The sequence below is a fragment of the Lissotriton helveticus genome, chromosome 4_1 (genome assembly GCF_964261635.1).
Source record: "Lissotriton helveticus chromosome 4_1, aLisHel1.1, whole genome shotgun sequence".
NCBI lineage: Eukaryota > Metazoa > Chordata > Amphibia > Caudata > Salamandridae > Lissotriton > Lissotriton helveticus.
This window is the reverse complement of record NC_136063.1, coordinates 99,673,771-99,692,295: the sequence shown is the minus strand read 5'-3', so window position 1 is coordinate 99,692,295 and position 18,525 is coordinate 99,673,771. Positions and strand designations below refer to the sequence as shown.

Sequence of the window (18,525 nt, the reverse complement as noted above, 5' to 3'; positions counted from 1 at the left end):
CATTTTTCAAATACTTAGATGTTAAACTGGTACTAATGAGGTGCAACCTATGCCTGGTGTTAACAAATGTAAAAATAATAAAATAACAGTAATACTATCACAAAATGTGCTGCATTGTGCTGCATAATTCGCCTTTTCTTGATGCATCATTTAATCAACCTTGCTGCATCATTTGGTACTCCCATTCGCAGAATTCTAGTGGAACTGCTCATTATTCATGAGAACTTTCAGCATATCTACACAACTGAACTTGACACAGCAGCATTAAACCTCAGCTTTCAGTGGGAGGTCAATGTGCTCAAATCAATGGTTCAAACGGGCACATGCATCATTGTAGGATTTTGCACTTCCTAAATTGCGAAAATTAAGGAATCGCAATTTAGGAATTGCTAAATCCTATGCATCAAGAAATCCTAAAAGTCTTTAGGATTTCTTAATTTTCAGAAATTGCGATTCCTTAATTGCGAATCGCAATTAAGGAATGGCATTACATTGATTCCTATGGGTCTAGAGGCCCATAGGAATCAATGCCGTTTTGCATTTCTTTTTTTTGGAATTCGCAATTTTTTGATGCATTGCAAGGGTGCACCCCTGGAATGTATTTTAAAGTGCATGTTTCACACACACATGTCCTAAGGACATGTGTGTCTGTAACATGACACTTTCCAAAATGCATTTTTGTGCTTTTTTAAAGATTTTCGCAAATTAACACGAGGGTCAACCTCGTGTTAATTTGCACTTCCTATTTCAATATTCGCATTTTTTCCAAAATTGATGCATTGCATTTAAGGAATCGCACAAATGCGATTCCTTAAATGCATTCGCATTTTTAGGAAATGCAAAAAAAAACGAATTTTGAAAAATTGTTTGGTGCATCCCAAAAACGTATTTAGGAAGCGCAAACGGCCGAATTTACCGATTCGCACCGTTTGCACTTCCTAAATATGTTGATGCATGTGCCCAAAAGTGTTCAACTGGAGCCCTGGTTGAAGACGCACAGGACATACTTGCTTCTGTCTTGCTCTTTGTTTTTCATATGAATCTTTGTTGGCCTTCAATAACTTTCAGTGTTAAATAATACTCTCTTCATTTGCCATCTAACAAATCTCCAAAGTGGTAGCTTGCTGAACATAATCACAACTTACTCTTGAATCTACAGACAATCAATAAATGTGTGCACAATACCACACTGTTGCTGAAAACAGGGAAAAATAATTAGAGAGAACTGATAAGACCTGTATTTAGTCTACCGAAAAATGGACCACCCGTGCAATCATCTAAAGATATTGATCTCTCACTTTAGGTACAGCTTCAGCCATGCAGCTCTTTAGGACACCCTAACTTTTACCTTCAATACAACAAAAAGGGTAAGGAAATCCCTTAAAATTGCTTGGGGGGGACACGTACTTCAAGCAGATTATCTCAAGAGGCGAAGACCCAACCTGGAGGTAAAAGTACGTATCTTATAATTCTTGTTATAGCAAATAAAGCTCACTTCTGTTTCCCCCACAATACCAAACTGTCTGCGACGCACCTGAACCCTGCGATCACTTCAAACAGGTTTGACGTTGCTCCCCTACTCACCTCTGCCCTACCCTAGCTTTCACAATACAATCCCCACATCCACCCACAGCTGTCACCACCACCCACATAACTTCAGTCTCCACCTCTCCCAGTGTACAAATCTAGACTGAGAGATTGCACACCTTCACCACTTTACCCAAATGCATCATGGCAGATGTAGTTAAAGGCAGACTCTAAACTCATTTAAGCTGTACTTGGCAAATTCAAGTACAGGTAGTTGTAGACATCTTCCAACATATAAATGTTTTATACTTGTCAGAAGACAGCAGTCTTATGGGATTGTGCGATTTGCTGCTTTTAAGTTTCTCTGGGAAAATACTTAACGCTCATACAATTGGCTCAAACAACCTTCACCAGCGATTTTAGCGGATAGGAGCTTGACAGACATTTATACAGATGGACTGCAAGCCTACACCAGTCATCACAAATGCACCAAGACCGATGTGGTAGAAAGCAATCTGTTAGCTCAAATAGTTTACAGTATTCACTAACAAATTCTAGACAAGATTGCGCAACATATATCCTGCTATTCATGCATGTGTCCATCAGAAGAGAGCAGTCTAGATTGGGGTGCAAGAGTGTTTTGATACCACAACAAATAGTTCATATCAGTGGCTTGATTTATTCAGATATTAGGTTTAAATTAGGGTGCAACAGAATTCATATGAAAACTTAAGCATTTTGCATCACAGATCAAGTCTGCTTTTTTATTGTGAAAGTTTATTTAAAATGGCACAGAAATCTGCGTAAATGGGACATCTTCAGTTTTCCAGGCAGAGAAGGGTTCGTGATATGCAGACAAATTAGCGCTGAAGACCGTAGACTATCTGTTTTATTCTTGTCTATGTAAGGGGTAGAAAGAAGAAGCAAAAAATGAGGGACACTTATGGTGTTCGGACGAGAACCCTCACTCACCCTAGCGTGACATGCTTCATCATAGGGTCCCCTCCGCTCAGTGGGGCCGTAAGGTACCCAGTGTGGGCTACAACTCTCCCTTGGTAGAGGAGCAGGGGTGTTCTACAGCACCTTAAGTACTACTTCCTATGTGGGCGGAGTTAGGGGCAGAGTGCAAAAAATAGTGATTAAAACTATCTCATGGTGGACAAAAAAAAGATTTATTCTGGTGCCCCAGTGGATAGTGATAAAAAAGATAAGTGAGATAGGGATATGGGTGTTACCCTAGATCATGGTCAACATGTTTGATGCACGAATCTGAAAAATTTTAGGCCAATCTCTCAGCTGCCTTTTTTGGCCAAAATACTCGAACAGCACGTTCTACAGTCCCTTTCCCACCATCTTGAAGATAACCACCTCCTAGAACCGAACCAGGCTGGCTTCAGAGCCCATCACAGCACGGGATTAGTCATGCTCTCCGTGCTGGATGATCTGAGACTTAGAGCTGATAAAAAATGCCATGTCCCCTGTTATTGCTAGACCTATCCGCGGCATTTGACACGGTTAATCACTCCCAACTTTTGTCACGGATTACGGATCTGGGAATACAGGGCTCAGCGCTTGCCGGTCTCACCTCCTTTCTTCATGACCGTTCCCAGAGAGTCCAATTAAGTGATCTGGTGTCTGATCCAGCTACGCTCTTCTGTGGTGTACCGCAGGGCTCAGCACTCTTGCCCCTTCTTTTCAACGCCTATCTACAGCCTCCGATCTCCGCACTAAACCAGCTGGAGTGTCTGATCTATAACTACGCCGACAATACCCAATTTATCCTCCAGATTGACAGTTCACCATCAGCCCACCTAAAGATGCAAAACATCTTAAAATTCACTGTCAACTGGATGGCGGCTAACTCCCTAAAGATAAATCCAGATAAAACAGAGGTATTGGCGGTCACCACAGCCCCCAAACCTTGGAACAATTTTTTCTGCCCGAAGGAACTTGGGCCTTTTCCAGAACCAGCTTTGGCCGTAAAAAGTCTGGGCATCAAGATTGATGCCAAACTATCTATGGCTCAAAGTGCTCCCCACAGATGACAATGTCCAGTCATTTCTCTGCAATATCTGCATGCCGTACCTCTATGAGACAAATCAAGACCTCCAAAATGCAGACATTAAAGAAGAGGAAATGGAGAGGACAGTGCGAGAGCTTCCTCTGGCAAAGCTATAGGTCCTAATGGAATTCCAGTCGAAGCCTACAAAATGCTGGCCTCCAAGCTAGCCCCCACCTACTGAAGATCTATAAATAAAGAAAACACCACAGTTCTTTGCCACGCGACCAGAGCCTGACCCCAATAGTGTCCATACATAAAGAGAAGAAACCCTCCGAAGACTGCGTCTCTTATAAGCCTACTTGCTCTTGAACGCTTAGGTTAAAATATTGGCCAAGGCGTTAGCCATGCGCCTGATCAAAGTGATCCAAACTTTAATCCATCTGAATCAATGGAGATTTATGCCCCACCGAAGCATGTCCCCTAATCTATGCGCCACCAGGGTGTGTTAGGACAGTCGGCCAACCTACGGGAACAGGCTCTGGTGCTGTCACTGAACGCCAGGATGGCATTTGCTACAGTGGAATAGGACTATATCTTTGAGGTATTGGACAAGTTGGGATTTGGACCACACTTCGTGCAATGGATACAGCTTCTGTACTCTGCTTTGATGGCGCTAGTCAAAGTCAACTGGGATATGTCCCGGGAGCTCCAATTTCAAAGAGGAACCAGGCAGGGTTGTCCCTTATCACCACTGATTTTTGTCTTGGCTTTAGAACCTTTGGCAGCATGGATCCGTCAGGATCCCTTTGTCAGAGATCTACAATGGGAGGGGCAATGAAAGGGTAGAATCTCCTTATATGCGGACGATGTGCTGCTCTAACAGATCCGAAACTCACTCTAGACAGACTGGTGCAGATTAAAAATGTTGGCAAATATTCTGGGTATAGCACTAACTGGCACAAGTTCTTAAAATATCCTCTCATAGGATAGATTCCATAACTGCTGCCTGGTTGCACTGCAACAGTGGAGACCACAGGTTTCCTTTATTTCAGGTAATACATCACACCAGATGCAGACCTCTTTTTCCTAAGCAACTTAGCCCTGTTACTAGCGGGGCTGTGGCGAGATGTGCAGCATTGGAGGTCTCTACTGCTCTCGGTTCTAGGAGGGCTGCACTATTTAAAATGATGTCCCTACCACTTTTTCTATATGCCCTCTAAAATACACTATATGAGATTCACAAATCCTACTTTAAGGTATTTAAGGGGGGGTCCCAGCAATGCTCAGGGACAGGTGCTCTGCTCGAACAGTGATTCAGAGGCTTACACAGACTGGTAAGATGGGGGAATTGCGTTATCACATGGTCAGAAGTATTACTGGGTGGCGCAGCTGAGCACTATAAATAACTGGGTCTTCCACCCCAGATGGAACCGGTCTTCTGTATAGTCAGATTAGCGCTGCAGCCTGGGGGATACCTCAGAGCCCTCTATGGAGGGGCTGAACGACATGACTGTCCGGACCTCACTACAATGTAGTAGCAATTTTTTTAAGCCATATGCCATTACCCTTAAGAAAGGTGAGTGAGTTGGATGTATTTTGCGTTGATAACATCATGGATGAAATACAGCTATTACTGAGGAAGATTGGTTGAACGCTCAAAACATGGAGGAGAAAAAAGTGTTGAGGTTGGCGAAAGAATTACTGAAGGGTGGCCCCAAAAAAAACATGTACATGCGACATTTGCACATTTTGGAAGTTGAGGCATGAATTGTCTTTTGAGGTAGTGTTATGAGAAACAGGAGTGTAGTACCTAAGACCTAAAATTTTGGAAAATTGCAATGAAGAACATTTGGGCATAGGTAAAACTAAGGGCAGAGTGAAACGTTTGGACTGGTGGCCTGCTCTAGATTTAGAAACTGAAAGCGAGGAATTGCATCCAATTGATATTTCTGCTAAGACTCACACCACTCTAAGGCCACCTTTTAATCCCATAAGCAGCCCAAGCATGCCTTTGGGAAAGAATCAGAATCAATGTCACTGGTCCTGTGTTGGAAAACGGTGAACAGAAATACTCTATAGTGGTTGTTGACTATTTCACCAAGTAGCCAGAGATAGAAATTGTTCTCAAAGTTGATGTGGGTAACATAGTGTTGTTTTTGAACAAGGTATTCTTAAAATAAGGGTTACCCAAATGCATCATAAATGACAACGACCTAGATCCTCTAAATTTTTTTGTATTGCTTCCTTATCTTTTGTTCTCATGATCACTATACATTTACATCACTTATCAGCACTAAGACCAGGGCTTTAAGTGGGCTGGGTCTCACCGGTGCTGAGCACTGGCAGTTTTTAAGAGGGGGGGGCCTCGAAACTGGTCTCTATCGGGTTCTGTTTTGTGCCCTGGCACAGGCGGTCCGTTTTTTTCCAGACAGTAGTGACGAGAGGCACATCGATGTGCGCTGCTCACACTGCTCACTTCTCACTAGTAGAGACGGTATGGCATGACGTAATGACAGGTGAGCGTTTTAGGGGAAGGGGAATCCTTTAAAGAGAGTCATTTTCTTTCTGGATTTCCCTTCTCTTTTTGAAACTCAGGAAAAGCAACACTGTTGTGGTGTCACCATGGGTTTAAGTGGAAGCTTTTTCACTATTATATACAAGCCATAGTTGCTGCTTATTTATTTTATGCAACTAACAGCCACTGACAAAGCCAATAGTCCTGACTTGTAGGTATGATGTAACTTGTTGTATCATATATCTGGATGCATTGAAAGAAACAGCAAAATACAAGTTGGGCGGTACACTATGCTAAGCACAGATTTTTAGCCTACGTGTTTGTAAGCCACACCCTTAATTACATTGACCACACCCCTGTGAGAGACCCCCAGTTTATGCATCCCACTAAAAGCCCTGCGTAAGACAGACTATTTACATTTAAACACCAATTCACTCTTCACCCCCTATTGATGACCCCAAATTTTGGGAGAATCTAACCGCACAAATTAAATCAGAACCCGATGCTGCCACACTCATTCTTACTAGTGACTTTAATCTACCTCTTGACCCTGTTATGGATAGAAACTCTTCTTCATGTCCCTTACGCCCGAATAAATCGCATAAAGCACTTACAAAACTATGTAGTAAATACAATATGATTGATACATGGAGACTGCAGAACCCTACAGAGAGGAATACATGCTACTCTTTTCCACATAACACATGCTCATACATAGACTGTATACTCATATTAGGTAACTCCACCAGCCGGGTCGATCAAACTATGATAGAACCAAGGGTTATATCAGACCATTCATGTTTAACTCCCTACATCACTGACCCAACACCCCCCTTAAAGCTACCCCTCTAGAGACTTAATGAATAAATGATTTCACCCCCACAAAACAAACAACTTATAGAAGACGCAATTAAGAAATTTCTTCTTGAGAACAAAGAAAATGATACCTCAGATCTCATAAGATGGGAAGCTCGAAAACAAAATTAAGGAGTGATATTAAAGATAAGGTCCAATATAAATAAAAAAAGTAACAGGAAACTTCTGACCCTAGAAAATGAAATCTCAGAACGTGAAAAGCTTCACATCTCCAGTAAAGACTCCCTACTCCTAAATAAGATAATTAACAAAATACAATTACAACAAGGGCAGGTATCTGGGTTAACAAACAAAAATGTCTACGTTTATGTGAAGCCAACAACTCCAGGAAGTCATTAGCGTTTTACTTGAAATTCCAATTTCAAAATCACACTATCAATGTGCTCAAACATGAGGGCGGTTCGGGGCACACTAATACAAACAAGATACCAGACATATTCAAAGATTTCTATCGAAATTTAAACAACAAAAATTCCAATCTAAACCACACTAAATGTAACAAGCATTTACAATGCAATAGGTCTCGCATTTAGGAGAGTTTGAGCTATTGGCATTGTAAATGGCAATACCTTCTATTTATGTGTTGTTAACAGATAAATAAAAAACATTGCCATTTACAATGCAAACACAAGGAGATAGTGGACGGAGCGCTGAAACTTTTCAGACACTCACCCCCAGTCAAAGATCTGGGTTGAATCCATCATCCTTCATTAGCTCACTTCGCCACCTCAGTTCAGTCCCAGCTATAGGCAAATCAGTCTTTACAATGCCAATAGCTGAAACTCTCACAAATGCGATACCTATTGCATTGCAAATGTGTGCTATAGAAATAAAATGAAGTGTTAGGAGAGAGGTGTCCTGCCTACAATAGCAGGCAGGACAACGCTATTAGAGAAAATAGTGCTCTGGGGATGTCATTAAAGCCTACCGAGCAACAACACATGTAAAAGGGGGTGTCACCATGGGAGGTTACAAAATGAGACAAGGCGGAACTACTAAGCCTTTTGACCAATGAACAGCCACAGTTTGGAGTACACAGTGACACAAGCCAATGAAAAATGTGTACAGGGAGTGGGCGGAACTTCAAGTCCCAACTTCAATACAGCATGCCTCGCAGAGCAGAGCATGAGCTGCCCAGGCTCGACCTAAAAAGGTGCAAAGTGAAAAGTCGTAAAAACTAAATTTCGTAAATGACATGGTGATTGGTAAACCATGCAAACTACAACCACGAAACGCAAAATTATTCATGAAACAGGCCGAAACAACAGGCCTGTGAAATATTTTGTAAAAAGGGAAATTTTCGTGAAACTCGCAGCAAATCTGTTCCATGTGCGAAAGTCCTTTGGTGGGGTTTGGGCAGGGTGCTGTGCTCAGTACAGATGTTAACCAGCGAATCATATCAAAATTATGAAAAATAATAATTACGAAGGCCTTGGGGCGCTTGGGAATAACCCGCCTTTAGTAAAGCACTTCCGGGTTCAGGGCTTGCTTTATAAACGTCAAAAACACAACGAATTTCTCTGGTCTCTGCATGGGCATGCACCAATAACAAACACATGATGGACTGTACCAAAACTTGTAAACTTTTTTTTATTAGATATCCTGTTACTGTTGGCTAAGCACGGAGAAACAAGATTAAAATAAAATGCATCTCTACTGAAGGCTCCGAAATTAGCTTTAGAGCGGAGTCCAGATTACTTCAGAGCAAGGCAGTGGTCTTTAATTTTTTTAATGCTGCGCCAGCCCCACTGCAAAAAAAAAAAAAAAAATATATATATATATATATATATATATATATATATATCGGGCTCCCCTTCAAAAAATGTCACAATCATTCTATTAAACTGGCAATGTTTAAATATGCTTAGAATTATTTAAATATTGAAGGTAAGTCCTGTTACAGTTTTAAAAATGCAGCCAAATGCATGATTGCCAAACATATTATTCTGGTCAGGCAGGCCTTACTAACGTGTAAACGTATCCACAGTGTGATCAATAGAAATGGGGGTGGGGGGTTTGAAGAATATTTGGAGTGCCTTCCCTTTTGACACCTTTCCCCAAGTAATAAATGATAAAAGATGTTAGTGATTGCCCATTACAGAGCATTTCACTTCTGCTCATTTTAATCAACTGAAAACAAAGCGCTATCAGCATAATGCTTATTTTGGCTAGACCCTCGCACTGCCCCCTGCCCCTCCTCCTCCCCCCATCACTTGAGGCCCAAGTTTGAAGACCCCTAAGTAAGGTAAACTGGACCTGTGACCTTTGAAGACATCTTCCCAAGAGAACAAGCCGCTGAAGTGGCTTCTGAGCGCTAGCCTGGACTGGCCAAACTGCGTGGGTGTGGGAATTTGTGCCCGTGGAGTCTTCGCTCTGAAATTTTGTTTTGGGTCAGATTAGAAAAAGGAAAAAAAGACTATGTTTTATAATAATGCACTGAAAGGCAATTGATTACTTTTCAATTCACACAAAGGGTCTGACCGTATAGAAAAGCAGAAACTGTGCTGAAAGAGCGCTATTCACAAAAGGCAATAAAAGTCTCCGAAGTGCGTGCACGAGCGCCAGCACGTCGTGAAAACACCGCCCACCTGAGTCGGGTAGTAAGGCAGCGCTTCGGGACTTCGCTCTGGTAGCATTATAAACGATTCATTCATGTTACAGTTAAGGGTCTGCGAAATGTTCATAATTTGCTTTCATGTAATCACATACAAGTTTGGCAAAAAAAATGTGAAATGAAAATCTTTCTTTTGCGCTATATTTGAGTGCAAAATGCATCTTCACTGCAATTTTTGGCAGGAGGACACACTCAGCAAAAGCGCAGCAGAAAACAACCACTTGTGTTCTCTTGTTCAGGGTAAATTTTGTAATCGTAAATAACGGATATTTATCCAAACTGGCGAAATGATGTAATTTCAGGACATTTCCGCATCTAGTGTTACACAAAATTACCAAAATGATGCTGGCTTATTTTAAATTTCATCGAGGCCTAGTTATTATATTTTATATATAACGATATACATTCTATCATCATAAGTCACCTAAGTTAATCACTTCAAAAGGACATCTGCAACACAAGAGCTTTATTTAACCTTGGCCCGCCATCAAAGGACTCCTAGACAGCTATCAAGTAAGCCAACATTAGGAAACAGATATAAGGACATTTTATAAACTAGTGGTGTGCGCGCACCACAGAGGAGTGGGGCCGGGAATCGAAACCAGTGGTGCGCGAGCACCACAGAGGAGCGGGGGCGATGGAGCGCGGCATCGAGGCGAACGTGCACTGCTGCGCGTAATAGACACCGATGGGACTGGGCGGAGCAAAGGCGGAACATGCGCCCGCCTTTGCCCAATTGCATGCCTTATTTTTTTTTTAAAACACGCTAAAGCCAATGGCAGCCGGCGAAAGCAAAACCACACCCACGAGCGTGTGGTCAGCTTTCAGAACTTCGTACTGCGCACTGCAACGCTAGGCGTGAGACCTAAAAACCACTTAAACAAGCTAACCCTCACCACATTAACTGAACAAGAAAATGATTCCATTAACGGACCAATAAACAAACAGGAAATTGAGGAAACTGCTAAGAAAATAAAAACTGGCAAAGCCCCAGGCCCCAGTGGATATAATGCTATATTTTTTAAAAGATTCTACACCTCCTTACCCCCTCTGCTCTTGAAACTATTAATTCACTGTGGAACTTGGTCTAAATATTGATCAAGAATTACAATACTTTCTTGGGGAATAAATGTGTACAGGATTGGAGAACAATGTCAACAGAATATACATATAGTGCATATGTATATATAACAACATGTTGTTGGATTATATCATCATATTCATTTATAAAGAATAGGAGGAATAATGTACATGAACCAATCATGAATATGTGGCCAAACAATGAAATGTCAATCATAAGACTTTATGCTATTTTTTATTTTACGGAGTTTTATATAGCGCGAATTTGACGCAAAGGAATCGGGTATCAGAGCGCTTTACATAGCATCAGTTGCTTTACATGAGGACACCTTTATTTTTGTTAGGCACGAGGCGATTAAGTGATTTGCCCAGAATCACAGGATGTTCAGCGTTGTTGCCGAGACTCTAACCCAGTTCCCCAGATTCGAGGTCGACCGCCCTAGCCATTAGGCAAACTCCTCTGCCCCATGCTATAATATTGGGGTCTCATTCCCAATAATATTAATATAAGATTGTGATTATCCTCGGAGTGGGACGTGATGCAGTTTCGTACATTTTCAGAGTACAAGTATAAATTTCAGATACTTTGAGATGTATGACCATCCTGGGTCAACACACATTTATAAATGGCACGAACATATATTGATAGGTCGTATAAATTACACCTGATGCAATGCAAAGGAAGTAAGTATTTAACCATATAGATAAATCTTCAATATGGCAGCTAGATCGATCGTTACTGAAGACATAGTCACTCACTCAATATGGCACTGGGTGCTTGTCGTAGACATTACAAATATTAACAGGCACCATAATATGGCGCTGGTACTGTTTACATTGCTGGCTCAATTATCTTTACAATAGGGTGCCTATTTCATGGCCCAACAAAGTTCACCCAAGTGCGGCACAAGCGCAACATCGTTGATCACTGCATTGCTGAGTGCCAAATCCAGTAACTGCCCAGGTCGGGCCACATGTAAATATATTTATGTGCGGTACCTAAGACACATCAGTCGTGAACATGAGCACATTACCATCTTATCAGACAAGGATGATATACAAGAATTGATTGTAGCATATATGGGAGTCTCAAATCCGTCCAGACGGTCTCCATAATAAGCATTGTCACCCGTCAAATATGACACCCGGATCGGGCCATATCTAAATATACTCACATGCGGTATCGAAGACAGAGCGTTAGTGAACATAAGCACAACACCATCTTAACAGACAAGAATTGCATAGAAGATTTAATTTTAGCACATATCCGAATCTCAACTCCGCCCGAATGTTCTTCATAACGAGTGCAGTCGCCCTTCTAATATGGTGTCCAGATTGGGCCATATGGAAATGCGCTCTAGTGCGGCTTCAGCGCGATGACGGTATTTATATCAGTTCAGAGCGTCCTATCCGGTTGGACACAAACACGGCGGGAGATAGGGAAGCCATTTGGATGCTTAGTGGGGTCCTCGCTGCAGGTAAGAGATTTGGTGCAACAAGAGACTAAACTTAGACGGTCTTCATTGTAACTTCCCCGTCTCAGGTCTTATATAACACAGACATATATTTTAATTCTAGATTGCCAGAACATTGGCAGGATATAGAATGCATTAATATTTCGGGTACTCAAAGACATTTTGCATGTTAATTTATCAAGCGAAGTTATGCAGATATGAAAGAAATGTATAATTCAGAAAATAAAAACTATAAGTTGAGATTGCGGAACAAGCAATCATGCTTTAACATTAACTATATACTAATGAGTGACTACCTTTAATATCAGGATTACAAATTGAATATTATCACACAGATTTCCAATTGACGGTGATATTTTAAGAGCTTGCCGGGGCGGAAGTACAACAGGAGTGGAGGTAGGCTGTTTGATTAAGAAACTTATTACAGATGTGTATAGTTCAGGATCATATATGAAAGAATATATGAACTGAATATGATTGTATTACTTTCTAGGTACTAACAAGCTGCATTCAATGAAGACAGGTATGCATGCACCCTTTGTGTGCCAGTGGCATTTTGAGTACCATGTTACACTTTGAGGGATGATTTATTAGCCCACTGAGTGTGTGTGATTGGTCATACATTGGTATGACTAGAAATATGGATATACTGCACCACGTCCCACTTCACCTCACCGTAATCATTTTGTTGACAATTGTAATAGGAGAAGAAAATACAGGATTATATGTAACATGAATATGCAGAGCCAAGTCTTTGTGGGTCTTGGCTTGGATGCTATTGGGATTGTTTCAGAAAGTGCACCATATACTATGTACTTACAAGGTTTTTGGTTTCCACAAGACACATGTGTATAGTGTGTGGTGTTCTTTCACACACTACAACCACATCTATATTATTTTCCTGGCCTGAGGAAGTCATGGGGAATACCCTAGATGACGAAATATGTGTTGGATGGCTGGACAACAAAGGAAGAAAATAGAGACGAAGAGAATAAAAAAAGAAATGTGTCAAATGTTGATTAGATATTTATATATTTCAACTAAGTGTGTGCTCGCTTTGGGAATTGATCTTTAAAAATGTATTGCACAGGAATGGTATCACACATAAAACTACTTCTCTGTACCATCCTGCTGGTAATGGTGCTGTAGAGAGATTTAACCGTGCAATCAAAGGGATTATCCAACTGGCCAACAACAATGAGCTGGAGTGGAGGAAAGAGTGGCTTCGCACTATTTGGGCCTACAGAATCACTCCATGCAACTCTACGGGGTGTATCCCTTTTGAGTTGATATGAGGTTCTGTAATTCTCGAGTCTGACTCCATTTTGTTCTGTGCCACCATTTTGTGTTGCCCTCACATAGGCCTGTAAAGGTAGCCTGGCGAACAAAGTGGCCTGGCCTTCTTAGTTCATGTATACATTAACTAGGTTTCTTTTTTTCACTCTGAAATGAACTGTAAGAAACTGACCTCTTTACCTGAAACTGACCTCACAAAGCCAATTTCCCTGATCGATATTTGTCTGAGATTGCCAATCAATGTTGAGGACATCGTTAACTTTTTAGTTTCCTTGCACATGCCTTATCTTGTTCAGCATCTGTTACTGTTTCTTTTTTTATGTTTCTTCATTACATGGGTTATGCTTTCAATTATAGGTTTGTCCGGCTTGTGGAGATTGAATTTGGGACATTCCTAATAATTAACTTTTGGGTTGGGATACTGTAAATTGAGTTTTTGCTATGTGATACTTTGTTTGAAAATGTATCTTATTGTCTAGAATTTTGTGCAGTGGGTGTACATTTATAATGTGAATATTGGGTATAAAAGGAGACGTCTCGCCTTAGTAAAATGAGCAGTCTCCTGAGAATTTACACCGTGATGTATTTCTAGGATCACTGTTACTAGCTGCAGCTAATAAACTTGGTCTCTGCCACCATCCAGAAGTATTCCGTGTCTTTGAATACCAAGACAGGTGAACTCGAAGATCTTAGGCGTGCCCCTGACGCCGCTGGGTTAAACCCCGGTTCTTCAGTTGGAGGGAGGACAATGTGGGGTGGATGATTTGATTTGATTTGATTTAGGATTTCTAAAGCGCGTAGCTACCCTCGGGCGTCCCAGCGCTATCGTGAAGCTTGACAGTACTCCTGGGGCTGGTTTATTGGGGGAACAGCCAGGTTTTCAATAATCTGCGAAATGCGAGAAGATTGTTTTCACTGCGGATGTTAAGGGGTAAACTGTTCCAAAGCTTGGAAGCATTATAAGAAAAGCGGCGACCGCCAGCACGAGCTTTCCTTATTCTGGGAACGCTTGCTAGAAACGGGGTGTCTGATCTGAGCTGTCGGGATGATTTGTGTGGTTTGATGAGGGGTCTCAGTATTGGTGGACCCTTGCCTTGTAGGATTTTATGGGAGATGCACAAGGCTTTAAAGGAGATGCGTTCTTGAACGGGAAGCCAATGAAGAGCCTTGAGGGAGGGTCTGGCTGAACATCTGGATTTTGTTCCAGTCAGTAGTCTTGCTGCAGCTGTCAGATGTCTTGATGAAGACATCCAAAAGCGTTGACTGGTCAACGGAAGATATTAATCAAAAGTTGAAGCGAGCAGAAAATGTGTTAAAAAATCATTATGACATTAAGCATAAAAGGAACCTTGTGCACATTGCAGTGGGTGACAGAGCTAGAGTTAAGAAGCAGTATGTTGAAAAATAGGGGTAAAGTCATTTTTCGCACCTATTTATTGAGAAAGTCCACTGTAACTTCGTACTATTGAATGATGGAAAGATCTGGTATCTCTCTTCTGTCTTTCTGTGTAAGGGAGAGGAGGGGGGGTATAAGCCCAAACGGATAACACAGAAGTGCAAATTCCTTCAAGGAACAAGTTTGATTGGTTAAATGATGGTGATGTGTGTGAACAAAGGCATCGCCAGCTGACCAACCCGGCTGGGTTGGATGCATGTGAGTAAAGCTTAGACGATTCAACCATCAGGGAGGAAAATTCAGAAGCAACAAACAGAGTGAACACGATTGGTAGAGTTGTTCTAAGAACAAAAAAGGTGCCCTATTATATTAGTGATTAAAGCTGCAGAACAACTCTAATGAACTACTACTTGTAGTGTGGAGTTTTATGTAATTTCAATCACGTCAGTAATACTTGGCAAATGTATGGTGTAATGTTTCTATAATACATTATAGTATTTATGCGTAGTAGACCATAGTACTGTTTACAGTGTAATGCATTTAGATTTTACAGTAGAGTATTATATTTCACATATTTCGTTACTATAGCTATACAGTCCTGTGTGTGTATTACAAGGAGGGAGGGGAATTGAGATGTCCTTTAAGTCGCTTACTAGTGGTGTCCTTCCCAGAGCAACGTACTGTGATATGGAATGAGGGGAGTTGGGGGATTAGTGAATGTTTGGAAGGATGATGCGTGCAGCCTTCAAGGAAGGGGTGTCAGGGTTTTTAACTTTGCAATAAAAGTACTCCTTCATCCAAGGCCTGCGTCCAGGAGATTCCTTACACAGAGCAGTTCTTGAGAAGAACTGAGGATGGAAGGGGGTCAATGTAGCACGGAGGTCGCAGAAGGATGAGAGGAAGACCGAGGCTTTAAAGGGCTTTGAAAGCAGCACTGAGACGGGTAGGTAGGAAGTCCTGCCAAGTGTCACGCACCAGGAGTGACACTAACGCATTTCAGTGTGGTACTCCGCATGACCGCACTGAAATTCATTGTCACGCATATGTATAGTGTCTGAGCTATGACACTCCCTGAAGGAGCTGACTAACTGTTAAGTATGGCAGCGCGCAGCCAGTGGCGCGCGCTGCTCCAGGCTTGGGGCAAGGCTGCTGGCAGGAGTACTCAGTGTAACACTTGTATCATTCTTGTGATTCCCCAGGCGCGGCGCTCTGACGTCGTCGAGGGCCCAGTCATGTTGTATCCATGCCGGCGCAGCGGGGATGTCACATCCTGTTGCTATTGAAGGCGGCTTGCAGCTATTGGTTTGCGGCGCCACTGCAAATTCAATCAGGCTGTTAATTACCACCCGCCGAATTCGCTTATTTACGAAGCCGAGGGAGACCGTGTAGATGGAGAGGAGTTAGGGACCCGGGTTGCAGTGGCTGCCAGGACAGTCTGTCACTAGACGGTTGGGCCCCGCTTAGCACTCTCCCCGGACTGCCTGGGCGAATCTCACTGAAGGTGGGTCGGGCGGCAAACCCGAATAGCTGAGGCCCACGGCCTGAGCCTGCCTGTAACCAGCCTTGCGTGTGAATGGCCTGCAATTATTGAAGCACCACCGTCCTCCGGACTCTCAGCCGCGGATCAGGTAACGTAGCAGCCTGTATATTCATATGACACAAATGGTAATGGCAGCGCGCGATCAGACAGCTGCGGCGCCTCTCGGTGTTAGTTACTCTCAGGTGACAGTCAGTTGCCAAGCCCATTCGGTTTACAGAGCGATAAAGGTGATTGGAGTTTGACATTGGAGTTGACGATAATAATGCCTTGTATTTTATCTGCTGCGTCATACCACACATCTTTATTTTCTGGGAGCCTCAATTCTACCTCCTGAGGAAGTATGGAAGGTAGGCCTGACTCGGTGATGCTTGCGGTAAGTGTTATGTGTTCCAGAATGATACCCAGTTACGTGTGTGTCATAGAAATACAAACGCACATGAACTGTACATTTGCAAGCACAGGCACTCTTAACCAGCTAGGGAAGTTCTCTCTAATATTATCGCTCCAGATAAATCAGCCTGGTGATTTGTCTCCAGGGGACCCCGCAGACCCTCTGCTGGGGATCAGAAAGACCACGTGGCCTTTACAGTGACATGAAATGAGCGAATTTTGCCAGCTCTGACTCCCCCCTCGCGTCTGCTCAGACTTGCTGCAGCAGTAGAGCGAAATCCCTCACATTTCTGGACGTGCCCTCTTTGGTGGCCTGAAGATTTATGACTGGATGTCAATAAGTTTTTGCTTTTTGAACAAATAACCCAAAAAATAGCATTTCACCAGCAACACGAGCATGGCCACTAGCAACATCCATAGCAGCCAATACAACCAGGGCAGATAGTCCATGCCGAGTGGGTAGCCTTAATACTGGTACCCACACGATGCATCTAGTCTGGAACTTGGAACTAGGTGTGAGCAAAGTAGAAACAAAAAAATAAGAAAAGTTGCAGGTTGTTGCAAAAATCTATGTTAAACTAAATAAGTGGTATCTCTGATGAACAAGCATTGGTAATGCATCGCTTTTACCTATGCGATTAATAATAAGCTGTTTTTTGTTATAAGTTGAAAAAAAGTCATAACGCTTAAACTGAGTTTTCTAAAATATTGCACAACTGCTCACTAAGCTACAGAGTACAACAAAATCTGCTCATTATTAATCACATAGGCGAAACCGATGCAGTACCAATGACTGTTAGGATATGGATACAGATTTGTTTTTGATAAATTGGTCTTTCATCACACTACTTTATTTGCTGCACACATGTAGTTGGTTAATTTGTCATGATGTCATACACCAGATGCCCATGGTTGAGTTTGAGTTCATGCAGGACTGAGAGGGGGCGCTACCAGTCACATTAGTAATAAAAGTGTGTGAAAAGAAAAAGGAAACTAATGTGAGATGTCTTGCAAGGTTGGCTCGCATCCTGCAGTGTCCTTAGTTCCCTGGTACTTTGCAGCAGTTTACAATCATTTTAGAGTTTCGTGTTGCTCAAATGGTTAGAATTTCTGATATTTATATGTTTCCCTCGTCTTCATTGCTTGATTTTGGTCTCGAGAAAGTGTCACTCAAAGTCGTTGAATGTCACTGATAATTACACTGAAATGTAGAAATGTCACTCATAAGCAATCTGTGGTACGGGAGTGACGAGTCTGCGGGGAAGGGGGGGGGGGGGGGGGATCGGGTCACTGAGGCTGTATGAGGGTCAGGAAGTCGGAGGACCCTGGTGCGGCCGGTTTATACAGGGGTGAGAATAGCCCCAAGGCTGCAAAGGCCTCGGAGCACCACTGAAGGTGTTCGGGAGTGGCAGATACCTGCACAAGATGGGGGAGGGGCGGGGGCTGACTGAAAGACGAGCAGATACTAACCAGAACCGGCGGCGGCGACGAAATTCGTGTTCAGCTCTCCTCCGGGCCGTGCATCTGAAGAGAAACAGAGTGATGAACGTAGAATGGAGATGCGCTGTTGCCAAATGACAGTGATTATCCCATTCTAAGATGGCGGCGGACTCAACTGAAACTGATTGCTCTTCAGCGGCGGCCATCTTGACATGGCACAGGTCACGCAAGAAGGAGAGGCCGAGGAAGCAAACTCAGCCACGATCATCCTTTCCGTTACCATTAGCTCTGGCCTCGGTCTTTTAAATCACCGATAGATTGTTTTGCAGACGTTAATGCAGGCTTCGTTCGCCTCTGCCATTTGGTAGAATTAA

General features: G+C 42.6%; 1 protein-coding gene across 1 annotated transcript in view; it reads right to left on the bottom strand.

Annotated features, from left to right (window-relative positions):
* LOC144827949 (uncharacterized) overlaps window positions 1–18,302 on the bottom strand; it is a 253,438-nt gene extending 235,136 nt beyond the window's left edge. The window contains 1 exon segment of the mRNA XM_078686112.1: window positions 18,182–18,302. The gene's annotated coding sequence lies outside the window, so the exon portion shown is untranslated.
* Between the last annotated feature and the right edge of the window lie 223 nt (window positions 18,303–18,525).